The sequence below is a fragment of the Hesperophylax consimilis genome, chromosome 4 (assembly GCF_061612785.1).
Source record: "Hesperophylax consimilis isolate HC1 chromosome 4, BYU_Hcon_1.0, whole genome shotgun sequence".
NCBI lineage: Eukaryota > Metazoa > Arthropoda > Insecta > Trichoptera > Limnephilidae > Hesperophylax > Hesperophylax consimilis.
In genome coordinates, this window is record NC_142839.1 from 42,206,028 (window position 1) to 42,229,061 (window position 23,034).

A 23,034-nucleotide genomic window follows, 5' to 3' on the forward strand; every position below is an offset into this window, starting at 1 on the left:
TTACCGTATTACATCCTGGCTGTTAGTGCATGCGTGAAGTGATGTGAAATATCCCTGCGTGAAATTAAACACGTTCCATGAACATTTAATTTTCCAAATTCGAAATGATTATGGGAACAATATTCACACAAGCGGTAAAGTACGTACAAAATTAACTATTAATTCCATAATTGAATGTGTATTTCTTTTGTTTATAGGTATTTTTGACTTATGATTTTTCAATTTTACTGTTTCCGTTTAGTGGGTTATTTGTTGACATATCGTTGAAAATATCATTACGACATGTACTATAAATAAAAATAACAAAATTTGATTTCTAAAAGCAAATATTTTTAATAATTCTTTCAGTTTCACAATCCAACATTTAAAATATCCCAAGATTTTTCACGGGTCATCAAAATATATCAATCAAGGTCGATTAAAAGCAAAAGCAGTGATTTTTAAATCATTATTTCAACTCAAAGATAATAGAATAATTATTATATATGTAATTATTAATATAATAATTATTATAGATAATAGGATAATAATAATTATATTGAATTACATTATTGAATTAAATTATCTTTGTTTAAAAATATATTTACATCTGTTGTAAAACGTCTTTGACAGAGACGTTTGAAAAAATTGGTTTGACTGATGATTGAAATTTCCTACCCAGGAACTGAAGTCGACAACTCTCCCTACCTCGTCAAATGGCGTAGGTAGGATCGACATTTATTTCGTATGTGAACTGCAGTAATGTCATAATGTCAATTTCAGACATGTTCGCGTACGTACTTGACAGCCACCAAAAGGTAGAATGCATTGTCTTCGACAACAAGTCAAGTGTCGCGAAATGAGTTAATTTTCGCTTCGAAGATTTGCATTCATTCATTACCGAAATAAAAAGTAAATTCAAATCGATGTATTTAAAAATATGATATTGTGGCAGCAAAGCCATATTGTTTTTTAGAAATGTGTTATATAGCAGCTCTGCAAAATAAATACAAAAAGCTTCATTTAAGATTGCTTTAATAACATTGCTTAAAAAGAGATCTTCTGTATATTATTTATTATTTCTCAATTAATTAAAATAGACGAGTAACAATATTATCATCGCACTTATAATAAGAAAAATATATCTACATTCAATCTAAATATGCGTAGAACTTAATAAACATTAATTATTTTTAGTTACTCTCAAAATAATTTATAAAGCTGCGTTCACTGAAAAATATGTGCTACGCAGTTAAAAAGAAAGATCAATTTTATATTCTAAAATAAATTATGCAGAATGAAGTCTATTGTAGCGAATTATTATTCATTAAAGCCATGACCTATTGACATTTGAAGATTGACAAGAGAAGTTTGCCTTTTGCTCTTCACTTCGACCTTCCACTTCAGTTCTAGAGTCCATCATTTGAGAGTCGAGTTTGTAAATAAAGTCCCTCTGAATTAAGTATTTTCTCTTGCAATTGTCATTTGATAAATTCATTTCTTAGCTTCCATCAAATCTCGTTGTATGAATTTTCAAACAGGTGACATTTATTATAATTTATTTGATAAATACGGGGGTGTATTCAATATGATTTTACTATTGCATTGTAATTTTTTTAAAAAACGAATCGGTGTTTGCCTACTGTAAGAGGACTAATCTAATTACATAATAGCATTGAAGAAATAGAGCATCATTATCATCTTCTTCTTCAATGATATATTCCAATTTGGGAGGGGGGTTTGGGCACCGCTGCCCCGAGATAAATTTTATTGGATGGCTAACACCTCTGCCCTAGGTCATCCCAAGTGGTTCGCTACGTTTGAAGACTTAGCAGGGATGCCCGGGTTCATCACGTGAAGTGTTTTTCTCTCAACAATAAAGAGAAATAATAAGCACATATTGTTCATGGACTGAATTCGACAGAAATAACCGTTCTGTAATGGATGCAATTCCAAAACATTAATTCTAACGTGTGGTATTGATATTGTATTGCACAGTGAATAAGTTGCGGTTTCTACTGTGCCTTTAGTTTGCAGGCGCGAATTACGTACTGGGCAATCGATTAGATTGCGAATTTTGTATTCTAAGACTAAATGTGTCGTATTTCATCTATTTTCCAGACTCGGCGAGTCTCTTTCATATATTACGATACTGACTAGTCTTACTTGTATGCGATGAGGGTAAAATGAATGTTGAACCTAAAGCGTTTTAATGTCAAAATACTCATAAAACGCAGGTAAAACTTTGAGAAAACGTGCCTATATAAAAACTTCCTACACGCCATGAGCTATTTCCTTGCCGACAAACTAGAAAATGTAATGGAGCCATAAAGAGAAGCCTGTCAACGGGTAAAGTGTTCCTTATTTACATTTAGTTTTTTTTAAATAAAAAATAAAACTCTTTTAATGACATGCGATTTAACGTTCATGTTATTTCACATGACAAGACAGAGTCGGTAAAAACGCCTGTTAAACCAACAATTTGTGAAATTGCTTTTTGGAAATATAAAAATTTATATTATAAGGAAGCACTTATTTTTTTATGAAAAGGAAATTTTTATCGTTTCCTCAAACTCTCATTAAAAATTTTATATTAGACCTATTTCCCTGGAAATTGTTGGCTCCTGGAGTATTTTTGGATATTTTTTTCAAGTTTTGAGATGAATTCAATAATTGATGTATCTTCTAACATCACATCGTTTCCGCGCAGATGAAGACATTTCAAACAAAACTCAACGCGTAACTTTTTTATATATAGAAAAATATTCAAATAAAAAGAAGGCGTCGTACCCAACTAAATAATTTTTAAATTTTCGTTAGTACCAACATTTTATTTACGTAACTCTAAAATAAGGAACTCCAGTGAAAAATATAATGGATTTAAAAATACTCGCTGATCTATATATAATTATAATATAGATCAGAAAACGCTTATTCTATCAAATGCATCATTTAGAATCTTATATAATATTTAAGTCAGACAATTTATGCATATTGATTTAATTTAAAAAAAGTGTTGTAGTTCAATTACACATGCATAGATTTTTTAATAGTCTTTAAAAACCTTTTTTAATTGTCAATACCGCACACAAAAGTTTCAACTGCTTCGAAACGTCTGGAGCCATTGTGGTTTTGGCAGCCCGAATTGGGCTATGTTATGAGGCTGAAGGTAATAGGGAGGGGAAGGAAATGGGGAAGATGAAGGTGGGATGGTACCTGGCGATTCAGATCTGGTTACAAAAAACACGGCTACAGCCGTTTCAAGGAACCTTTCAATTCTGAATGGTGGTCTTACACCAAGGCAATACCGAGAGTATCTTTCACACTGGAACGTGCTGCAAATATACTATATATTATTTTAAATTGTGAATTCTGAAACAACACAAATTAAATAAAATTTTAATTTTTCGGAATAACTTTATTGAGTAAAACCTCAAATTGTAATATTTAAATATTGAAGACAATATTAGTGATTTTTAAACGAAAATCTGAAACAGAAAAATCAGAAAAGGAAACGGTCACATCTGGGACTCGAACCCAAGACCCTTGTCTTTCCGGGACAATGCTCTACCAACTGCGCTAAAAGGAAAGACAAGGGTCTTGGGTTCGAGTCCCAGATGTGACCGTTTCCTTTTCTGATTTTTCTGTTTCAGATTTTCGTTTAAAAATCACTAATATTGTCTTCAATATTTAAATAAAATTTACTTGTGCACGCCGGGATTTGAACCTACGACCTCCGGCTTGCTAGTCGAAAGTCTTACCTCTCAACCACGGAGTCCGTAAGTCGGTGTTATTTCACATTTAAATCACACAAAATAATAATTAGTATTATTGTGGCACGTTGCAGTGAGGTAGATACGTACTATTAGTATCACCCTGGTTAAAGACAACAATTCAGAATTGGAACGTTATTTAAAATAACTTTAGCCGTGGTTGGAGATCTGGATCAATCCCACCTTCTTTTTCCCAACTCCTTCCCTTACCCATCGTACCCTTCAGCATCAAAACATACCCTATTTGTGGATGATATAGTCTCACTGGTTCCCTTTAGCAGCGAGCAGTTGAGAGTTCTGTGGGACGCCCATAGAAACATTTACTTAAATAGAAAAAAATAAATATGTAGAAAAACGCAGTTACCCAAAGGCGACAAACCCAATTCGTAGATCGTAATGTCACGAATGTTGTACGGAAAAAAATTATAACTCCATTCATTAGGACAACCTATATTGCAATCCTCACAACTCTGTAGATATACCTATACATTGCAGAAACGCATCGACAGGCGTTCAATTTGCACTTCGACAATGGAATTTACGAAAAATGCTTTCATGTTGGAAGTGAATGATTGTGGAATCTATACTGGACAGGCGCCAAAAATGCCCGTCAAAGTTTTGAAACTTTAAGCTTTGTGCTTTTTAACCTTTTAACCTTTGAACCTTGATCATTAAGAAAAATATTGAGTAATAATTTTAATTTAATAGCAATAATTTTTTGTTTTACTTTCATTGTTTGTACTTGTGGCGCGTAATAGTGAAGTTGTAAATAGTATAAACATAAATTAATATAAGAAACTTTGTTTAATTTTCAAAACCAAAGGTTTATTTATCTGAATACAAAGTACACTTCATAGAACATGTTGATAATAGTAAATATGTCCAAAAAAGTGGTTTAAAAAACTTCGTTATTTTTATTTAAAATAATTATAAGCAACAATTGGTCGCCTAATGGTCGACTAATACTAATTGAAAATATCTCCCGAGTAAAAATAAATGCCGCCAACGGGAATTGAACCCGTGCCTTCTGATGTCCGGTCAGGAGCTCTGTAACCACTGTCGGCTTATGTCGGCTTATGACCGGTCGGTGGCCGAGTTGACATCGCGTTTGGGTCCCACCCAGGCGTAGTGTGTTCAATTCCTCGGCTGGCTAAGTCCTCCATCACAACACAAGCAACATTTTCAGCTTACTGTGGTGGTAGTAGGAGATTTTCAAATATTGTCAGGTTATTCGTAACCCGGGAATGTTTGTCTTTCTTTTTAAAAAAAAAAAAAAATTATTTCCAACCCGCCAAATGATTCAATATGTACTAGTTGGCGATATTTTCAATTTGTATTAGTATTTTGGGCGACCAATTGTTGCTAATAAGTCTTTGTTATCATTTAAGCTATACATAAAACCTTGTCTTAGAAACATTAGTTTATCATTAAAAAATAATAATATTTATTTTATTTATAATGACGCCACAAAGTGAATTTTCACAATAGATTCAATTTGCCTGGTAGAAATTAGTGTACAATATACCAGGATAACAGAACGCTGAATAGGTAGACAATACCTATATTATTACAATATATTTGTTTATGTTATGGTAAGGGTGGGGTAAGGGATCTCCAGACCTTTGTCTGGGGATGATCTAACAATGGTCGCTGTCACGCACACGATAAGTGAGTAGTCATATCTAGTCCTTTTCTTATCCAAACCGTCATGCATGTTGAAGAGCCACTTCCTATACGAGGTGCCCCTGTTTACGCAAAACATAGACTTTAAAGTTGAAAAATATTCCTGGTAGAGAGCAGCAGTACCTCTAAGTCCTAACGCTAGGCTGAAGGTTCTTAACATCAGACAGGTTTGCGTGCAGAACATAAGTAATAATAATAATAATAATATTTGGCTAATTTATATAGCGCCGTTTTCGTGAGAAATCACCTCAAGGGCGCTGTAAAAATTTATTTCTTAAATAGTTAATACTAGAACTACTGACTTATCTCTAAGACTTATATCTAGTAGACGACTAAGGCCTATAACTACTATCTTAACGTCAAATATACGAGTATTTACATATTTAGCAACTTACGCATGGTATCATCAACATAAACGTCTCTGGTACCATACTATGTTCCCAATGATCTAAACAACTGACAATCATTGCCACTCCGGGTAGCTAGGAGATATGTTTTTACAATTATTAATAAATTATCGCATTGCTCCTCATAACAACACCCCAAAAACACTCCAAAGGGAAGATGAAACTGACCCTGACCAATCTATCGATTAGAATGATTTCTATTTTTATCCCAACATCCTTCAAAGTGAAGCAGCCATACAAAAAATTAGAAACAATAAATCAACAGGAAGTGATGGGATCGTAGCTGAGTCTTTCAAACTAACGGGTGATAAAAGAATCACCAAAATAATTCAGTTTGTAACTAATACGGAATCGTGTAAAATGGTCAAAATACTGGTTGAATAGGTTTTTATACCATTACACAAAAAGGGGTCAACGAATAAATGTGGAAATTACGAGACAATTTTTCTTCGCCTCACACGCCTGTGATAGTAATAATATTTAGATAATTTGTATTGTGCTGTTTTTGTAAAAAACTCGCCGAAACGAAGCGATATTTTTCGCCAAAAAATACTTTAACGCATAACCCATCAATCACATTTTTACATATTAAGGTAAAACTATACATTATTAAGTGATCATCCAACTTTATGAACTTATGAAAAAAAATATGGATTTCAAAAACAGAGTACTTCTTAAATATTGTAAGTAAATTTTATAAAGATCAAAGCATCCAAACAAGTATTATTTTTTCGGGTTTATTTGAGTAATCAGGTATAAGTTAGCCTTTCTTACTTTCAGGTAAGTTTTTAGATTTTCACGGCCAAAAGCATTTGTGTTGTTTGTTTTTGGGGTGTTATGCCGTGTTGAGCTAACTCCTTCTTTAGCCGACGTTTCGAACAGCGTTGCAGTGTCCATCATCAGGGCAGATCCGGTAGATCCGAAGATGTGTAATTGTTGGTTTTTTTTTTTGATTTTATGGATTCTTTCGTAATCCTCTAACTAGCTAGGGCTTATAACAATACCCTTCATGTTTCTAGCTGACTAGTACTGCGGCTCATTTGGCCTTATTACTATTACCATCTGATGGTTGTATTTACTTGACTGATTTTATATTACATTAATAAGTTTTATGAGGAAAAATTGTAATTGTTGGTTTTTTTTTTTTTTTTTGATTTTATGGATTCTTTCGTAATCCTCTGTCGAGTTTGTGCTTATTTACTTGGAAGCGATACCGTGCAGCCAGCTTCAATCCACTACGAGCCTGCAACACGGCATAACACTTTCTTACTTTCGGCTTTATATACACAAGCAGACAGAATGACAAGAAGAGATGCCAGATTTGAAGAAAATTAACTGTTTGAACAAGCGGAAGGCATCCGTGTGGTGATGGCATCGCTAATTAGCTGATTGATATTTCAGTAAGAAAAACGGTTGTGGTAAAATTAAAACGCTTTTTCTCGAAACCTTTTTCTTACTTCGCTGATTTTTTCTCCGGAACATTATAAAATTTTAGCTACACATTTTCCACATATATGGCTACTGCTGGAACTAGAAGTATCAAAATAGGCTCATTCTGGAGATTTTGATCAACAGCTGCCATTTTTTTGTTTTTATATAAAAAAATACAATTCTTGTTCAGATAGTATCCACAACTGAACTGTAGCCAGTTCTGAAATCAAATAGGTTTTTGTGTTTCAGGTAAATCTACTGAGAAATAATATCAACGAAGCTAACACAGCTTTTTTTCGAGCGGCATGCGGATGCTGCTACCAGGGATATATAAATTATGTAAAACTAATAAAATAAAATAAATTATTTATTTCAAGAGTTTTTTTTATGAAGCCCGAAAAGATTTACACCAATAACTTTTATGGGAACCATACAAAACAATTTTAAAAAATCCAAAATTTTCAGCCGTCTCAATTGGGATGATCCCTTAACAAGCGACTTGGGAGTTACCTATTACTCAATATCCGACAACATAACAACGATAACGTATGTTCAAAATGCCCAATGTGGTCTGCTTCTTTGACTACTCCAGAGAATTTGGCTGCATTCTGTGGTACTGGGAGTTCTTAAACACCACACAAACATTCCTATCGCTATAAATCCGTACACTGAAAGATCCGCTTGTATCATGATCGACACACAAACATCTGAAACATTTAATGTGAAGAAAGGGGTACATCAGGGATGCATTTTCTTACCTTTGTTGTTCAATTTATTCATTTTTTGAAAATTCTTAGTAAGAAAAATGTTCTTTTGTTCCGGATTACCAATCAGAGAACAATCATTTACAGAAAACTATAAGACGTGTAATTATTTGGACCACAACAGAAAAACGAAAACTCAGTCTATTGGTTTTCCTTCATATTGTCGGCTTAAGAGCAATTATTTTGAAATCGTATCACGAAAACTGTAAATAATTTTATTGGCACTTAAACTTCACCCTTCCGTCAGCATGATAAACTCGAAACGGTTGTAGTAAAATTAAAAATTGCTGAAGATGTGAGTGTACAAAATAACGCGAACCATTAACTTTTCATCCCCAAATTTTATTTTCAAAATGAACGGCGAGTAATAACTTCACTATTGAACTCAAATAATCGTTAATAGCAATCGCTCTTTTTTATTGACCTAATTATATCTGTTTTATTGACCTTATGATATCCTTTTTACATCTGTAGCCCACTGATCAGCATAAATATAAACATCCTTGGGGCAGTATATTCTCACGCAACAACAAAATATAGACATTTTAACACGTTTTTAAATTCAAAGAAAAGTTCAGCTGTTTAGTCAAATGATAATTTTTATTCTTTGAAGCAAATTCAACTTTTTATCTGATGCTTTTTAATACTGTCAAACTTAAAAAAGTGAATAGATTCATTGGTTCTGAGATCAACATTTTAAATTTCCAGTGAAAAAATAATTCAATTCTTATGTTAGCTTTTCGATTCGAAACTTATTACAGACATTGTTTAATATGCCAATTAAATTATCCATTCCTTTCACACGCTCAGCCTCATAATATAAACTTAATTAAAGATGCCAAGGTCCTACTTGCCATTGGGAACCTCGCACGTTGTTACATAAAAAAATATTTTTTTTGGAATAAAACATCATTTTTCTTTGAAATGAACAATTAAAATTTAGGTACTGACAAGGTCTTAGGGTGGGCTATAAAATAGTAACGTAAAAATCAAGATGATTCTACAAGAGAAAATTCAGGGGTCTTACCATAAGGCTGCTTAATATGGTGACCGGAAAAATCATCACAATGATAATTCAGCACATCTTTAAAAGTTATATAAAGTCATGGAAAGTGATGAAACAAAAACTTTATTAACTGGGTTAAGTAGGTTAGGTTAGGTTAGGTTAATTTTTTTTTTCATCGTTTCCAATGACTTTAATTCCTTTTTAAAAGTGTATTGAATTGTCACTGTGTCGAGTTATCATGGAACCGATTAATATATAGGGTTGTATATCAAATTCGGGAGGCAATTAAAAACAATGAATTCATAACTATTAGTTACCCGATAAATACTATTGTAAACTTTCATGCCATCCGAAATAGGCTTTTCTAGTAAAGTGGTTACAAACCTGATTTTAATGGAACTTGAGAAGAAGTTAATAACAAATAACAATTATTATAATCGCCGACAGCCGCTATAATAGATCTAGTAATGGACACAGTTTTCTCTAGTTCGTCATCCTTTCAGCGGCAGTCTAGTTCGCTTAACTGATGTTGTCAGACCGACCGGGTTTTTGTTATGCAGGATCTCTGCGACCTGTTCTCGGTCTCCATCTAGTTTTCTTGTCGTTCACCTGTTGTCCTCGAGTCGAGCGTAATGTCCTAGGCATTGATTCTCGGAGAAATCATTCCTCTCTACGTGTGGAATTTATAATAAAAATATAATATGTGGAATAAGTGGAATGATTTTTGACGTTTGGCGTATTAAGCGTGTACCTTGGACGAGACTCAAGAATAAGAACGTCGACAAATATATCGTCGGTGCATACATAATATGAACAATGTAACGTTTTTGACGAAAATGAACTAAATATACAGTTTTTTTTAGTTTTTTTTTCTCCACCTTCTACAATATGAACCATGTCCTAATAACCAATATTTATGGAGATAGAAAACGAATCATGTGCAGGCAGTCAAAATTTTGCATCTCAATAAGAACCATGTGAACTTATTTTACATGGTTCATATTAAATGTGCGCTTTTTTCCGCATCTATGGTCACATTGTTCATATTCTACATCTATGATTACACTGACAGTTGTCAAGTTGTTCCCGCATATTTTCTACCTTGTACACGCTCTAGCTGTTTTTGAAGTGAATAAATAAATAAATCCGACATAATATTATTGTTTGACGGTTCGTGGCCATTTGGTTTATAAAGTAGCGGTAAGTTATTATGTTTTATTTTATAAATTTCACGTATTTTCCTAAAAACAGTAACAAAATGTCATCCGAGGATTTATGAAAAATGGCTGCCCTTTGAAGCGTCAATAATTTGAGTCCAGTGTTGTGATAAACTTCGAATTTTGACACAATGTGGAAAAATATTAAAGTTATTTTGTTTTTATGTTTCAGGGAAAGTTTAATACTAAAATTTAACTCAAAAATAAGAGAAATACATGATTATTCTAAGCATTACATGTCATTATCATCTGACTGGCATCTGTAAGTATTTGTCTGTCTTTTAACTATATTTTACTATATTGTTGTCATATTTGTGCGTACTATGTAATGTATATTTCAATCTGTGTATCTTCTTTTACAGATAAATATATCTTTGACTATAATAAGAGAAACGTGTAGAGAAATCACTGTTGTTTGCTGACAAGTTCAAAAATTTTTATGTGAGTTCATATTTTTATTACTGTACTAGTACTGTAGCAGGAAAGATGTTGAATTATGTATTTAATTTTGATTTTGTTCCAGAATGTACCGAAACCGCACGAGGGAGATTGTACGTTTAAGTACGATACGTAGTTCTGTATCAGAGGTTATAGATGTTGGAGATCTTGAACCAGTCAATCAAATGGATGTTGAAGATCTTGAACCAGTCAATCAAATGTATGACAACATGATGTTATGTCCTGTGACTGGAGAATTTATTCCAAACCTGTCGAATAACATTGGCTCCACACGGAACGATGTTATCTCTGGAGACAAAAGTCTGTGTGAATTAACTGGAGAGTGGATCCCAGAAAATGATAATACAAATGTTTCTTTACCATTAGATTCTGATTCACTTGTTCAGAAGATTAAAAAAAATAAGAGATGTAGAGTCTTGGGCAAAGAGTATGTCGGATATAAAAAGCATTGCGGGAAATATGAGCAAAGCCAATTGAAGTCAGCAAAGTCTATGGGAATAAGATGTGAACACGAACAACCCAAATTTGCACTTAAAAATTCTTTTTATTGTCATAAAATAACGGAAGAGGATCGCCTGCACACATTCAACAGTTTTTGGAAATTGAAAACTTGGTCGGAGAAGAGAGCTTATTTCCTGGGCTTTGTAGCAGTACGTGCTATAAGACAGCGTCGTCGTGAAAGCGCAGATTGCACGAAAAAGACACAAGGACGTGATGTATATCTGTTTACCAAGGACGGGGATAAATATAAGGTGTGTCACAAAATGTTTATGAATACGTTGAGCATTACAAAAAGCACTTTCAGGAGGTGGAGCTATCATAATCAAGTTGTCAATGACGAGGATAACGTATCCCCTAACACTGTAAGTAAAAAAGTTGCCAAGCATACTAAAGCAGTGGATAGTATTAAAAAATAGCTTAATCTTCTGCCAGTTGTTCCGAGTCACTACTGCAGATCACAAACAAATAGACGATATGTGGAATCGTTCTTTTTATCGAAGCAACACATGCTTTCAGTCTTCAGTATTTGGTGCACTGAAAATAATGTGCCAAAAGTCAACAGAAACTTATTCAGTGACGTTTTAAAAGCTGAAAAGGTTTCCATTCACCACCCACGCAAAGATCAATGTGATATTTGTGTGGGTTTTAAATGCGGTACTATTGGAGGAGAAGTTTATGAGCAGCATATTATACGCAAGGATCAAGCGAAAATTGCTAAGAATGCAGCAAAAGAATCTGCCAGTGAGACTACATTAGTTGTCACTATGGACTTGCAGAGTGTACTGTTATGTCCCAAATTACTAGCGTCTGCTGTATACTACAAGCAGAAACTTCAACTCCACAACTTCACATTATACGTCCTAAACAATGCAGATGTCACTCTCTACACGTGGCATGAAGCAGATGGAGGTGTGACCGCGAATGAATTCACAAGTTGTATAATCAACTACCTGGAGAGCTTACCCCTACAGTATAAGAATGTCATCCTTATTTCCGATGGTTGCAATTACCAAAATCGGAACAGAATACTGGCAAGTGCATTGAGTGATTACTCTAAAAGGTCGTCAGTCACAATAGATCAAATTTTTCTGGAGAAGGGCCATACTATGATGGAAGCCGACAATGTCCATTCGGTGCTGGAGCATTACTTCAAGCCACCAATATATTCTCCAAGTGATTATTTATCTCGCATGCAAATGGCTCGACCCAAACAGCCATACAATATAAAAAATGTCCACTTCGACTTTTTTTTAAATTACGAATCATTGAATACAAACCTAACATCTTTGAGACCGGGAAAGAAAGTAGGGGATCCCGTTGTCACAGATTTGAGGGCTCTTAAATACTTATCGTCGGGGGATATCCTCTATAAATTAGACCAGTCGAAGGATTGGCTGGAATTGCTCCAACGCCGCAAGACTGGCTATGTTCCCCCATTGCCTCTATACACCAAACCCCTTGCTTTATCAGATTCTAAATTCAGGCATTTGCAAGAGTTAAAACTGGTAATAGATAAGGATCATCACCCATTTTATGATTCTCTAACTTATGTGTAGAATTGTGGGAGAAAAAACAAATAATTTAAGTGTGAATTATGTTTCCTCTTTTTTAGTAATTATATTCCAATAAAAACATCATTAAAAAATATAATATTGTGTTTATTTTACTATTATGTATTTCATTGAAGTATGATTTTATGCTATTAATATTATCGAGTTATTAAATTTATTCTTAAAGAATAAACTTACTAAAACTAGTGTGAAAAATGAGAGCAATGGTCCACTCACTGAACTTGTCAGGAGGTTACTAGTTTTAATTAGCAGAGCTCTAAGAATGTGAATGGTAGAAGAAGGCGAGGACGCCCAAGAAAGACATGGCACGACCAAGTGAATCAGATACTTGAGTCGGACCATGTCAAGAGTCAGAATAATAGAAGAGCATGTATGAGACGTTGTATTAATGTGAACGAGACAAGGAATGTGTGCCAAGACCGAGTTGTTTGGCGGTCCGTCCTCTCTGCCTACCCCTGCGGAGAAACGGCGTGATGGTTAGTTAGTTAGTTATCTTTAAGATATTTTAGAGATGGATTTTCTTCTGTGTAAATATGGGTGTTGTGATGACAAAGATGTGTGTCGTTAAAACTTGGGAATCTTAAAATAAAAAGTTTCATTCACATAATTTATACTTTTCCAAAATATTATACAAAAATTGATATAAATAATAAAACAAAATGTCATATCCTTTGCACACCACTACATTCACATAATATATTTTGTGATAATAGTCTCCCATTTTAAATCTCTACTTTAAACACAAGACTTGAATGAAATATTTTGACAGCTGCTATTGAAAATGAACAATGTGACGAAAACCGTGCACAGAATATGAACCATGTGAGCAAAATCGCATTAAAATGTGATTTTCTGATACAAAATAATTAATATTTGCAAATAACATTTTATTTTACTGAATAAAATGTATATTTCCTACTTTGTTCATAAATAGAACTTTCGTTTTCCGTTTCGTTATTTTTTTAAACAGTTTTTATCGATTATCTCAGAATGTACTAAAGCTTACATTGTTCATATTATGTATGCACCGACGATATGTACTTTCGACAGCGATTGCAAGTAGCCTGGATTGGAGAATCAATACCCAGTCCGGGACCACAACTTTTTTTAGTTGTTCTGACAGACTTACTTTCTTTTATGGTAAACGATTTTAGTATTAATCTTTCAATCATTTGTATTATTAGGCACTATTGTGGTGTCATTTTGATCAAATTAGCAACTTTTTACTCTCTTTACAAATAGAGTATATTTTCACGAAGCCAAAAGCAAACTTTTGAAATTTATTCTCCTTTGAAAACGTATTTTTTGTGCGATTTTATTGCTAAATATTTCTTAAAAGGTTCGCAGAAAAAAGGGAATTCAATAATAATTCCTTTAGGGATTCCAGGAAACTCTCATCTGCCGATGATATCGCTGTACACATAGTGGACAATATCGTCCTTATATATTTTACTCTTCTCGTTAATGCTTAAATTAAGTGCTTCTCTTAAATCAAAAATACCATTAGAGATTAATCTTCCATTAAAGATTTTTTTTAGATTGATCTCTATAACCTTTGTAAAGTTTATTTTTTATTTTCATTCAAAAACACAATGTCAGCGATTTTTATAAAAGAGTGTAGTTTTTATAGTCATTACTGTTACGTTTTTTATGAAAGATAAAGTATATATTTATTTATTTATTTTTTAGTTATTTATTTATAATGTATTACAAAAAACATGGTAAGTAACACATTATTCCCAATGAGTTGAGATAAAACTCATTACGGGAAGTACAGACACATAAAATACATTTTACAAGGATATTACACTTTTAAAAAAATACAACATATTGAAAAGGAAAAGAAAAATAAATAAAAAAGGAAAAATACATTGTTAAGAATAGAGATTTTAGAAATACTGAGAGACATCTATACACATGAAACATAGTAAACCAACATATGAAAGCGAGCGAAAATTCACTGGTTTAAAAACATTTTCAGGAAATAATCTTTAAGCGTTTTAACTAATATTTTTTTGTTAGTTACTGATTGCTTTATTTCATTAGGTAATGCATTGTATTGTCTATATGCAATATATTGTAATGAGTTAATACCAAATTTTGTTGTGTGGGTAGACGATGCTAGGTGTATTAGATTTTGGGACCGTGTTTTGTGCTGGTGTATGTCTGAATTAAATGCTGGTTTGATGTTAGTGTGTGAGGATCTATGTATGATTTGTAATATTGTACAAGTGATATTGTATTTAGGTAGAACCGTAAAAGGAAGTATGTTTGTCTTTAAATATATATCTTTGATATGTATATCCCACGGTAGACGGTAGATATTCCTTATTGCTCGATTTTGAATCACTTGTATTTCTGATATTTGTTTTTTAGTAATAGTGCCCCAGATACTAACTAAATAACTCAGATGGGAGTGAATCATTGCATAGTATGTGGCCCTTAGTAGAGATGTAGAGAGAAGACCTTGGAGTCGGTACAGTACGCCGGTTATTGGGGATATTTTAGATTTCACATGCTCAACATGGGAATTCCACGAAAGTTTAGAGTCTATTAATAGCCCTAAATATTTCGTGACTTCTATATTTTGGAGCTTCTCAGTTCCAAGTGTGATATTCATTGGCACATAATCCTTATTACCGAAAGTTAGGTAGTGCGTTTTTTTTTATATTGAGGCTCAATTTATTAATACGCAGCCAATTAGCTAGAATTGAGACATCTACATTCATTTGAGACTCCAGGTCACTCAGGCTTGTACTGTGATAATAGATTACAGTGTCATCCGCATAAAGTTGGAGGTTTCCAGAGATACCACATTTAGTTATGTCATTGACATATAGCAAGAAAAGCAGAGGCCCAAGAATTGATCCCTGTGGCACTCCACATGTGATTTTACCTAAGCCACTCGAGACACCTTTGACTTCAACAAGACAAAATCTATCATCTAAGTAGCTTCGGAGGAGATTTAGGGGCTTCCCAACAATTCCCAAATATTCCAATTTCTTTAAGAGTATTTCATGATCGACCGTATCAAAGGCTTTTTTGAGATCTATAAATATGGCTGCCACATATTCACCCTGGTCTATATACTGTTGAAGGTTGGAGATAAAATCAAAGGCGGCACATTGAGTACTAGAATTTTTCCGAAAGCCATATTGTTGTGGTGTAAGGATATTATTCGCAGATATGTATTTTAGGAGTCTATCTTTGATTATGGTCTCAAATACTTTTGAAAAAACCGATAGAAGTGATATAGGACGGTAGTTAGAGATACATGTTTTACAGTCTCCTTTGTGTATAGGTATTATCTTCGCTAACTTTAATTCATTTGGAAACTTTCCCGAGGACAGTGACCAATTAAAAAGTTCTGTAAGGTGACCCGCTAATTCTTCTTTACAAGTCTTATGAACTGATGGTGTTACTCCATCGAGTCCCGGTGCTGCTTTCAGCTTAGTTTTAGAGATGATCCTCAGTACCTCATCTTTGTTTGTCCTAGCCATGTACAAGGATTGGCAAGCCTTCGGTTCCACAAAAACGGTATTACAGTCATCCGGGAATGACGGAATGGTAGCTGCTAGCTTTTTTCCTATTGAGAGAAAAAACTCATTAAATGCGGATGCTATTTGGCTCGGATCCTTAATTACGCAGTCATTTACCACGAGGGATTCTATTTCGTTAGTTGGTTTATGTGTTCGGTTTGATAGAATAGAGTTTATGATTTTCCAGGTTTTAGTGGGGTTATTTTGGTTTTGTTGAAAGCTGTTCGCATAATATTTGTGTTTTAGATTTCGCCTATAATTAGTAATGGTATTTCTCAATCTCTTTTTAAGTGTTACAAGAGTAAGATTACCAGGGTCTTGTTTCCACTGCTTGTGAATCTGGTTTCTTTCTTTGATTAATGTATTTAATTTGGAATCAAACCACGGAGTATTCAGTTGTACCCGACTTCTTAATCCTGTTTTTGGTGTAGTTGTACCTGATTCTATTGCCTTTTTAATGTGATAATTGAAACTTTTAAAGGGTCTTCTGAGTTGCTTAAGTTGATCGTGAAATTGTTATCAAGAAGATAGGATTTTACTGACATACTGTTGATGATAGGTCTCGTAATCCGGGATTTGGTTCTATTATTAAAACATTTTTTTAAGTTGTTCTTATAATCAACAATAAGTATATTATGGTCACTAAGTGGATCATCAATATTCGATATAGTAGTCTGAATGTTTTGCCTATTTGATAAGATGTGATCTATTAAGGTGCAGCTTGTATCAGTGACTCTCGTGGGAAATGTTTTGTTATGTATTGAAAAATTGTAAGATTGTAAGATGTTGCAAAAATTTAATGAAGAATGTGTGGATATGGATATGTCAATGTTAAAGTCTCCGAATATTAATGTATCTTGTCTACTTTCGTTCAGTATTTTTTCTAGATGTATTAGAAAATCCTGCATATTTGTGTTGGGTTTTCGATAGATAGCATAGATGTTAACTGGTTTCCTATCACTGCTACTAAGCGTTATACCTAAAAAGGAATTTTCATTTGAGAAATTTTCAATAATTGCACACTTCATAGTATCAATCACATATATTGCTACGCCGCCTCCTCCTTCGTTGGGGCGAGAAGAAAAACACTTTTGTAACCATTCAGGGAGTAAAACTTTTCCTCTCCAATCTTAAGCCACGTTTCCGTAATGACGAGCACGTGTACAATGTACCGCGAACTTCTTACTTTTTCTTCGATCTCATCAAACTTATTACGGATGCTTCTCGCGTTCATATACATTATTCGTAGACAGTTCGTCACGGGATTATAATTCTCGATGGTGAGGCACTTATGCTCATGTATGTTACACTCCATAATCTATAGTTGCAAGGTCGTTCTTGAGTGCAGCGATGTAGGCCGGGCAGTTGTCCCTATCTCCAGTTGAGTGATCAGCAGGCTTACCAAATCTGGTGCATGTCGCGCAAACTGGTTTGATGGTGGAATTTGGGCAGGACTCACCAGTATGATTCTGTTGAGCACAATGTCCACATGTGGGTTTGGTATCTCTGCAATACTTGTATGAGTGACCAATCATGTAGCATTTGGTGCAGACAGTAAGGCCAATAAAATCTCGGACGCGGCAAATAGTCCAGCTTATAAATACTTTCTCTTGCTCGACTAGAAATTTACGTACGGTAGCGGGTACTGCGTAGATACGGCGACAAGCGTTACCTGTGCGAGCACCAGCCAGGTGACTTAGTTTACAGCCTGCAATAGTTTCTTCAATGTCTTCAACGTTGGGAATACCAGTGAGAGCCATCCTTAAAAAATCTTCGTCGGTCAGGTCCCGGGGAACATTAAAGAATATCAGTCTCGGTAGACGCTTTGACGGTAGTCGGGCCTTCAGTTTGCTCGAGTTGTCGAAGCAAGGTGCATTTAATAGCTTTTGTTGTTCGCCCGTGGTTGCCGTATTGATCAGGATGCCTTTATTTCTTATTTTTTTTATTCCCGTGACCCGAACGCCTAGTTCAGATGGCCGAATTGTATCTTCAATCATTTTTTTCGTACCGTCACTGTCCTTTGTGGCGTCCGCATCCGTTGGGAAGATGCAAACGGCAGGTCTTGGTGGTCCGACGCGATGTCCTTGTTGAGTGATTGGTGGGGGTTGGTGAGCATCATATGGCTGTTTTCGGGCGATGTCAGCAAAAGAGAGGGTAGCCTCCGTTGCCACTGCCACTCTCCGCATTACAGGCCCGAGATCAGACTCTAATTGTATGATTTTTTGCTCAAGGTGCCTTTTTTCCCTCTTCTCGTGGCGTATTTTTATTTCTGCCATTCTAAGTTGTGCTGTAACTGTAGCTAAATCCGCACGCATCGTCTCTCGCTCCAACAACAGCTGAGATACGGATCTGAAAACTTCCGATACGTTTCTAGCGATCCTCAGCTGCTGGTCTTTTGAGACCTTAGATTGCTTCTCTGCTAACACAAGTTGAAGAGCTGTCAAATGTGCTTGGGTTTCATTGAGCACATCTACTCCTGAAGCGCAAGGATATTCCACTTCGGTGACGTCCGAGCCTTTGGATGACGTAACCGAGCTGTTTTCATCCGCATCCTCAATCGTGACGCACTTTCCTCCTATATCCTCTGGACTAGGAGACATCATGGTGCTTATGTGTCGTTTTTTAGGACGATTCATTATTAAACACTACTTTATAAGAACACATAAAAAAAAAACAATGTTTGAAACAGAGTATTAGTTCTGTTCAGCTTTGCGCCTGAAAATTCGTAGGTGGGCAATCGGTCTAGCTCTATGTAAATCAAAACAAAAGTCGCCGTATCGAGTTTTTATATCACGATTTTTTTTTATATTTGCACTAATTGAGCACAAATAACTTTAAACAGTTTATCACTATGAATGTATCTACGAAATCCACTATCGGTTTTACCGAAAAGTTTCTGTTTTATTCACGAAATTATCGGATATGTTTTTTTGTAGGTTCTGGATAATTTTATTTAGAAGAAAAAATACACAAATGTATACTAAAAAGTATTTTGCGAGATGAGAGTAATCTCTTTCGACGCACAATTGTCACTTTAAAAGGATTTAATACACAGAATTTAGATAGTTTCGATTGTAAACAAGGGGTATGACAAATTCACAACACAAACGCAACCAATAGGAGCCCTGAAAGGTGAGCTCATAATTAAAGCGGCCAATCCGCGCACTTTATCCGTTGTACACAACACTTTGGTTTGGGATGCAGTGAATTTTATAGTTTATATTATTAAAAAAACAATGGTAAAATGTTAAAAAGTCACTGGAGAACACTACCACGTGTTAAACTTTCGTTGTTTTTAACGACGATTACGTTTTATCTTCCGTCGGATTTATTATAAAGTTGTTTACTATTATTAACGATAGCTTGACAGAGCACGACGCTTCGCTTCGTAGGTACGATTTTATAATCTTAATTTTATATTAGAAGCCCTTTTGTCTTCCAGGCAGGGAGGAATATATTATCATACGAAGAAAGTTATATCGGACGCTTGTTCATTATAATTTAAGAATGACTTTATATTGTTTTTGTTTACATCTTTCGCTACTATTTACTACGATAAGAAATAAATAAATATTGTTTGCGTATAATGTTAATCCGTGGATGTGACATTAATAAACTATTTTGAAATTGTCCACATTCACGGAACTCTGCATTGTGTACCTAGCTTTAAGATTGTCAAATTCCTGGAAATGTAAAAAATGTAACTTGTAAAAAATAAACAATAAACAATTGGCCGGCGGGTAGCAAATTAGAAAGTGTGGGGTCCAAGGCTGGCTGGTACGCTCCAACGGCTTTAGAAATCCGACCAATGAGAAGCCATAAACGGGCCGCCGAACCGTGGCCGACCTTTTTTTTATGTGCCGTTGTCGAGTCGGAACTTTGACAAAAAGCACCAATTTTAAATTTTAAATTCTCTTTCTCCATTGGATCACCCTCGCCTCGGACCTTCGCATCTACGAGCTACCTGCCGCTGCCCCTTTCTGCCGAGTTCTGAGAATTTTATTGGCCTTTCTCCTTCAACTGAAGAATCCTGCATCCACTAGATTCCGGCGGGAACCACGAGGCTTAAGAAGCTGACATACTTAACTGCCTTTTTAAAGGCAATCTTTCATTTATTTGCATTTGCACAAAGTCGTCTATATACCAGAAACGTCCTTTTCAGGACGAGGTTCAATTGATTTGCATTTTGCACAAAGTCGTGTATATTCCAGAAACGTCCTTTTCAGGACGAAAGTCAATTGATTGGCATTTACAAAGTCGTTTGAGTCGTGTAACTAACCCCTATTTTTTCAGTCTGTATGCACACGACATTTAGTCGGGTACATAATTGGTCCTTCGTAACCGGGTTCACACGCCTTCACGCCTTCTGGTAACCGGATTCAACACGCCTTCACGCCTTCTGGTTACCGGATTCAACACGCTTTCACGCCTTCTGGTAACCGGATTCAACACGCCTTCAGGTCCACACGCCTTCAGGTCATCAGGTCCACACGCCTACACGCCTTCAGGCCTTCAGGTCAACACGCCTACACGCCTTCAGGTCATCAGGTCCACACGCCTACACGCCTACACGCCTTCAGGCCTTCAGGTCCACACGCCTACACGCCTTCAGGTCATCAGGTCAACACGCCTACACGCCTTCAGGTCGTCAGGTCCACACGCCTACACGCCTTCAGGTCATCAGGTCCACACGCCTACACGCCTTCAGGTCATCACGCCTTCACGCCTTCTTGAAGGATGTCACCTACTCTACGCAGCGGGCGCGGCGTTTCGAGCTCCTCAGAGACATCCCAGCCCGCCCCCGCTGTCCCCGCTGCTCCAGATGGGCCTTCGCCACCTTTAGACTTGGGCCCACTTACCTCGGGCTCTTCTGAGCACGCTGTCTCCAACCGAGGTCTCGATGTTGCCGCGCCCGCGGTCCCGGCCCTTCTTGCCACGGGCCCCACTGTCCCGGCCCCCCTTGCCACGGGCCCCGCTATCCCGGCCCCCCTGGCCCCGAGCCACGCATCTATCTGCTCCGATGATGTCGCTTCGCCTGGGCTTACGTCAACCGATGACACCGTCCAGAAGTTACGTCGAGAAATGCGTGCTATGCAACAACAGCACGCCCAGTAGATCGCAGACCTGCTGGCGGCCCTGAGGCCTGTGCAACCAACCACCGCGCCGGTGATCGTCCCGGCCACGGTGTCCTACGGAGTAAACACGCCGGTGATCGTCCCGGCTGCGGCGTCTCATGAAATAACTACGCCGGTGAACATCCCGGCCCCTACCCCATCATTCGTCGGAATGCAGCCGGTAGCTTGTGTCGGCCACACGGTATCGAAGCCTACCGTAGTCGAGCGACCCGTGTCTCACGGGGGTACAATGCCAGCCTACAACTCGGCCCCAATCATTACGCCCGTCTACGGCTATACCGACGGCATGCAGCCGGCACCTGAAGTCGGCCACACGGTATTGCAGCCTGCCATAGTTGAACGACCTGTATCTAACATCGGTCACCCACAGCAAGCGTCTCCACTATATGCGCCGGGCCCTGATCTACAAACACACCTTGCCGCATCGTACAATGAGCCGCGGTCTGTCAACCTGCAGAATGGGCAGCCCGCCAGTCTGCCCCATGCGGATATACCTACTCAGCCAGGGTACAATGTGCACCTCAATCGGCAGCTCCATCCTGGTTACCAGCATCAAACCTCCTCCAGCCAGGAGTTCTCACCAATATTTCCACCACCACCTACTGCCGATGAGACTTCTCGACACACAAGTGAGTGGGCACACCAAGGCGCGGACTCCGTGGCGCAACTTGCTTCTGCAATTACAAATGCAATTCGCGCCTCGCGATCCGAGGATAGCCCCCGTCCCTCCGTAGAGGATGACATAAGAATGGCTGCCCTAATAGCCAGGCAATCTACCGCCAAGGACCTACCTTCCTTCTCGGGGGACCCGCTCGAGTGGCCTACGTGGATGGCCCAATATTCACAATCCACGGCCACCTGCAAGATGACTTCGAGCGAGAATCTCATTCGGTTGCAGCGTGCACTGAAAGGCAAAGCCCGAGAGGCCGTCGGCCCCCTGCTGATGGATCCAACGCAAGTCCCCGAGATAATTGCCGTCCTTGAGCAGCGATACGGCGGCTCGGGTTCAATTGCTGCCTTGATGCTGGAGAAGGTGAAAAAACTGCCGCATCTCACCGCCGAAGCATCACTTGAGGACCTGGCAGATTTTTCTGGAACAATCCAGAACCTCGTGGCGTCGTTGCGAATCTTGCGGACCGACGGGTACCTCACTAATCCTGCCTTGCTGTCTGACGTCACATCTAAAATGCCGTGCACGTTGCGACTAGCCTGGTTGGCGGAAGTGCGCGGACAAACAGTTCCCGCCACCATAACTCAGTTCGCGGCATTTTTGAAAAGTTTTGCAAACGCGATCCCCTTAAGCGGAATGGTTGACCCCGCACGGTCTGCACGTGCCCCGCGCCGCGAACAAGTTCATGCAAATGTGCCCGCTAACTCAAGAGTGAACAATAAAAACAAAAACAATAGTGAAAACATTAATTGTGCGCAGTGTGGCGGGAACCATAAAACTCGTGAGTGCCCGGCATTCTTTGCAAAATCAGTTGATCTCCGCTGGGAAACAGTGCGCGCGAGTTCTTTGTGTCGCAAGTGCCTAGAAAAACACTATACCCGCGAGTGCACCTCTAAAGT

The 23,034-nt window shown here is 37.1% G+C and overlaps 1 protein-coding gene and 1 long non-coding RNA gene across 2 annotated transcripts in view; one reads left to right on the forward strand and one right to left on the reverse strand.

Moving 5' to 3' along the window:
* Nucleotides 1-23,034, reverse strand: part of LOC149424733 (neuroligin-1-like) — a 202,426-nt gene that overhangs the window by 128,457 nt on the left and 50,935 nt on the right. The gene's annotated exons all lie outside the window — the stretch shown is intronic.
* On the forward strand, nt 9,845-10,848 carry LOC149424738 (uncharacterized). The gene is made up of 3 exons (XR_016302125.1): nt 9,845-10,522; nt 10,623-10,701; nt 10,784-10,848. It is a non-coding gene; the product is annotated as an uncharacterized LOC149424738 (long non-coding RNA).